Genomic DNA, 6,000 nt, shown 5'->3' on the forward strand with positions numbered 1-6,000 from the left:
ATATCTTTGGAAAGGGAGAGGGTTCGTCCATATTCCGTCTTATGAGGTATTTCTTCATCTTGTTAACAAATGTATTTTGTGGGTGGGTTAAATTCGTCATTGTCAGATGATAGAAATGCTGGTTTTAGCCTGTCAAATTATATAAATATATTTTGCTTATCTCTTTGAGCACCTTAGCACTGCAGTAGATGACTGCATAAGGTCCGTTGCATGGTGGCTGATGACCTCTTCCTGTTACATAATTTCTGATGGAAACTTGGGTGCAAAATTGCAAGTCTTGTGATACGAAAGTGTCAAATTTGTCAGTGCTGGAGCAAAATCATGACATATGACTTCGTTTCTGTATCATAGCTTCAGAAAGTTTTATAACTGAATGTTCATCGAAAAAATATTGAGATTCAAAGTGCAGTTTCATAAATAGGGTCGGCTGGTGAAATAGACATATACGTTGTAATTCTTTACGGGGTTAAAAGGAGTAGGGTGGAAAGCACATCTGTCCATTTTTCAATTCGTTGAGCAATTTATGCACATTTCAATTGTCTATGCGTGTTATCTATAAGACTATATGATAAAAGATGTTATGGTAAAGTTCATATCTTTTTGGCCCCAATGAATCGAGTTGACGAAATAACTCTCTTAAATTGACGACCTAGCTCTGAAGTAAATTATCTCAAGAACCAAATTTTGAAATCCATTCAGACATCAACGTCTTAGTAAATGTTGATGCTTTCATATCACAAATAAGAGATCCTTTTGGACATCACGTTACCTTATTTATTTCCGTTAAGCAAAACTTCTTTCCTTAATATTCAGATGGCGGTCCATGAATGCTATCAAAACAAATGTGAGAAAATTTTGTTATATAAATATCAAGCTTTTCTAGTTCAGCTTTGGTGTTTCTAAAAACCCTTGTTTTAGGTAGTTTCAACACTTTTTTATCCCCATTTTTATATCTGTAGCTACTCAAGGCCAAAAAAGCTTAGTTGAAACTTTCATTCCTGTGTGAATTAAAATATGTGTGTTTGAAAAAGTTTGTTTACGAAACCTTTTTGTCGGAAAAGGTCGTGCGTTTCGTGTAGAATATCACAAAATACGTCAGTTTTTGTATCTGGCATAGAAAGCGACTTTAATACTAAATTAGAATCCTGGTTTTCTAAAGCAGATTTAAGTTCAACTTTGATCTTTGCTAAGCACTTAACTTTGCATTATTTAGTGAAGTAGGAAACTTGTTCGAGAAAGATTATCGGCTGCGTCTTTTTAGCTACCTTGAATAAATTAAATGTCAGTCGCAAACTCAAAAATAAAGGATTACAATCTGCTTTGCCTCTCTGTATGTATCTCTGCTCTTTTTAATTGCTTAAGTGACTGTACAATACACACTGATCGGAAGCCATTCTATCGTCTCGAAATGTCCAAAATATTTTACCGATTCCTAAATGGCTACTAATTCTGTACTAGAGAAGGTATCTCAACTGAACCGCATTCAGTTTTTTCTGAAAAATACTATTTGTCTAATCTTTTTTCAGTTTGAAGACTTAAGGTTAAAACAATGGAGATATCACTTGTATCAGTGTGCAATGCCAACTTTCCTAAGTGGGATAGACGAATGACGTGCGCATTAAACTTTGTTTAGACTTCAAAACTGGAGACCATTCTATAAGAGGGTTGAAATTCTTTTTAGCTCTTCTTATTTGATCTGTTAAAGGGGTAAGCGGACTTGCTGCGTTTTTGACAAATCTTGAAATAATTTAGTAATCCAGTGAATCTTCGAAGCTCTGACATTGTTTTTAGATTAGGATAATTTCGAATGTGTTTAACCCTTGATATTAGAGGTTTAATTCCTTTAAAAGAAATGTCCTCAAAATGATATTTTAGTTTGAGAGAAAACATTTTTTGAAATATTCACGTTAAAACCATACTTAGCGAGGCGACCTAATACCATTGAGTTCTAAGTGCAATGTTTTATTTTCGGAAAAAGTCTAGTATGTCGTCTAATAAAGCAACAGCCACGTCTAAATTTAAAAATGTTTAGCGTTTAAATAGTGGAAAAATTTGCTATACATTTTAAACGAAATGTCAAATATAAGAAATATAACGAAAATGTATCATAACTAACTTAGAGGAAAAAAAATGCCATTGTAAAATGCTCGTTTCATAGTGTATGTGTGGTAGATTGTAACGATCAGGCACAGTGACCGAATTTATCCTACGAAAATCAACACAAATGCGGTAGGATTCAAGTAATGTGGATACCTTTGACATCATGCTGTTAATGATCGAGTATTTTGAGTCAACATACAGTATGACATTTTTAAGTTACCTTAAGTTTACCAAAAGTGAAAAACCTCATACATTATTTCTAGGCAAAACTTTCTGCTTTAACAGTGAAGGTATTTTTTCGCAGCATTGTCTCCTCTTTTAACTACCACATACACTTTAACACTGTACCATGTATAAAAAATGAAATATTTCAAATGAATGTACTATCACTTCAAGAGATTTATAAAATTTCAACAACTTCAAATAGACATTTCAAAAGTGTCCAGATAATAACTTTATATTTGTCGTACTTCAGAATTAGTTGTGTACAGTTCTGTAAATATATTTTTCCTAAAAAAAAATTGGAAAGCCGCTTTTGTAAGATCGCCTTCAGAGTTACAGCACAGAGCCACAAACCATTTAAATAGGATACAAATTGATGTTTTTTATGTGTGAAACCACATTTTTATCCTAAAATACAAAACTTGTTACACTAATGAGTTTTGATAATTCATTCAATCTATGTTCAGCAGCAATCGCCAGTGGATAGCTTACCTTCTCTGCGTTACCCCTTTCCAGATATTGATACTTTTGATAATTTCAAATTTTATACCTCATTTATAGTGTCGTAAGTTCAGTATTATTCCGGTTGATTCAATATTTACTCCGTAAAAGAGAAAATAAAACAGTAAACTAAAGTCTTTCCTTAACATATCATAATCACATTTGGTTTATAAATATCCTTAAACCCGTGCAGACAAAAAGAATATCAGGTAATGGATTATAAACCCATATGTTAGCAACGCAGTTTATACTTCAATAACCAGTAATCAATAGTACCTAACCGTAACTATACAAACTAGCTACCGGAGAATAAGCGAATTTGTAAATTGAGGGACATATTAGCTCCCATGGAAAAAACTGCATAAAACCAGAAAATTTTCCGAATCATAACTGCTTTCATTGCTTCCTCGATTTCGCGTTTCTGCTTGAAGAGTCAAAGTAGCTACTGGTTATGTATCGATGCATGTCTAAATGTTTCTAAAAATCAGTCAATTCTCGTGCTTACTCCAAAAAAGCAAGGAAGCTCTTAACTTCCGTAGAGGTCATTTTCCACATTAAAGTTTACATAAAAAAAGTACTTTAATGAGTTTTTTACATATAAGCGGTCTCCACTTATTAAAGTTTCCACCTCCATTGGTGTTTGAAAGTGCTTTAAGGTACTTAACATTATTGATTTGATACAAAAGTATCTTATATTTTTGTATAGTGCTTTATCATTACTTTTTTCTTTAATTTCTTTGAAAAAAATAATCACTAATTCCCCCCCCCCCTCGGATTTTTTGTCTTACCTTTGAACGAAACCTTTTCCTCAAATGTGAAGTTTCTAATTATTGATATTGATTAAATATTGTGAATTGTCTTGAATTGGTCATAGTTTTAGATTTTTCTGCAAAACTGACAATATAATTATTTTGATAGGATTTCACTTAATTGCTAAGGAAACGTTCGAATTTTTGAAAAGGCTGGAATTTATTTCACGATTTTGATAACTTTACACCAGAACAACTATTTTGCTTGGCTCTAAATTTACACACTAATTTCATTAAAACAAATACATTGTATTAAAAAAATACTTTTTTGTCCCGTTGCCAAAAAATAATTTAAAAAATATAGTAAATGAATTTTCATAAACGAATAAAAAGCACTGATGTGTCAACTTAAACCGATTTATCAAAAAAACAAAGTTCTCCTCTTAGCTTTATTTTAAAACACAAGACTCAAAATTCACTTCATTAGCCGCCGTCAAAAACAGTACATGAATTAAAATTGAAATAAAAATAGAAACTAATCATGTCAACAAGAGTTATTTCATAGTTAAAACCAGGCTGTAGAATCGGAGTCGAGGGTTTAAAGTTAAAAAATTTGAAATCTTAGTCTGTCCTTTCCCCTCAGTCTATAAGTGGGTGAATGTTTGGAGTCCGGCTTATTCTGAGATAAAGAATTTGGAGTCGAAGGACCGGAAATTCTAGTAGTCGAGAGTTGCTCATCTACAGTTAATTCTAACAAAGTTTGTTTGAAACAAATTAACCTTTAGGTTTGGGGTCTATATTGAATTTTAGTTTCTCCGTACGTTCTAATGTTTAAATAGTTAAACTGTTCAAAATTTAAGAGAAAATTGTTCAAATCCAAAATATAATTTTGTTCATTTTCTACACGAACGTCTTTTTTTTTTTCAAAAATGTTTGTCTGAACAAAACTTACTTTTTAGTTTGGGATTTATGTTTGCCTTGAGTTTTTCCGCAGATGCTAGGGTCAAGTTTTTTGAAGTGTTCAAAATTGGGCGAAAATTCGTTCTCATCAAAAATGAAATAAAATGAAGCAAATTCATAGAGAAGGTCCTCCAAAAGTTAAATCAAATAAAATCATTATATTCAGTTTTTTATTAGTTGGGGCATTATTTTGCAGTCGATATCGGAGTTTAAAGATGGATAATCTACAATCGTCGAGTGTCGGAAACTATCTAATGAGAACTGAAAGGGGATCAAGTTTGTAGTAATGCCGGGTAATGGAAAATGCGAGTAACGGGTTTATAAGCAGCGTTTTCTCGTCTTGTCAAATTGTGGTCTTTTGAGGACGAAGTTCGGTTTTAGTGTGCATAGTTTGAGGCAGCTGCGGTAATACTTATGAAATAATATCTACTTTTGTGCTAAAATTCTGGGAAATGAGTAATGCTTTAAAATAGATAAAAGTATTACTTGGAAATGACAATTTGCGCATAAGACTTCAGCATAAGTCAGCAGCTCGAGTACTTACTGAGTACAATTCGTTGGTCAGTTTCCCCTAAAATTGGTAGTTGCTCGGAGATAACGACGAAACGGTAAGATAACACATTTCCAAATTATGATCCCCTTCCCCTTTGCCGAGTTCAAAAATATCCTTACCATGATTAGTTTAAATTTATCTGAAGCAATAAACTCCATTAAGTAAGAAAGTAATAGTTTTAGTTTATTGTTGAAAAAATGGATCTCTTAGTAAAATTAAATATTGTCCAAGCTGTATTGTTCATTCTCGCTAGAAGCTGGGAGGTTTGTAGCCTTTTTCTTGTTATTTAGCGGTACGTTACCGTAACCGCTGGCGTGATGGAGCGATCTGCTGGGACGACCAGTTTCCTCTACTTCTGCTCCACGAAACTACGGACTCACAGGTACGTGGATGAGTTGTTGAAGCTCGGTTATAAACTCGCGTTTATTAGCATGACAAAGCTCGGCCTTTGCAGCAACAATTGAAGGATATTTCAAAAACGATGTGTTACATTTGGACCGAAATTATAGCGATGCAGGGGGAGACAGAAAAGTGAAGCAAACGTATGCGCAGACAGGTCGAAAATTTGGGATATTCTTTTTGAGAAAATGTTCCGAAATGAGAAACTATGGACACTGGGTCACAGGGAATCAATGTGCGCTGCTGTGCGTGCGTCAGACATTTAAACAAGTGCCTTTCACCCTTCGGTTGTGTCACGTTACCACCAGAGTGGCCAGATTGAAACCACTGCTGAGTAATTTTACCCTCTGTTTGCAAAGCACCCTTTTATAAACAAATTGGGGGGCTCCGTCCCTATTTGCCGCCAATGTTGCCCTAAGGCCGTCTCTTACGGGTGACAATCGATGAGTTTCATACTTTCACCCCTTGAAGTACTCAAAAAACCATGGATGATATTCGCCACTTAGAGGTAACAGT

This window comes from Uloborus diversus, unplaced genomic scaffold (genome assembly GCF_026930045.1).
Source record: "Uloborus diversus isolate 005 unplaced genomic scaffold, Udiv.v.3.1 scaffold_110, whole genome shotgun sequence".
Classification (NCBI taxonomy): Eukaryota; Metazoa; Arthropoda; class Arachnida; order Araneae; family Uloboridae; genus Uloborus; species Uloborus diversus.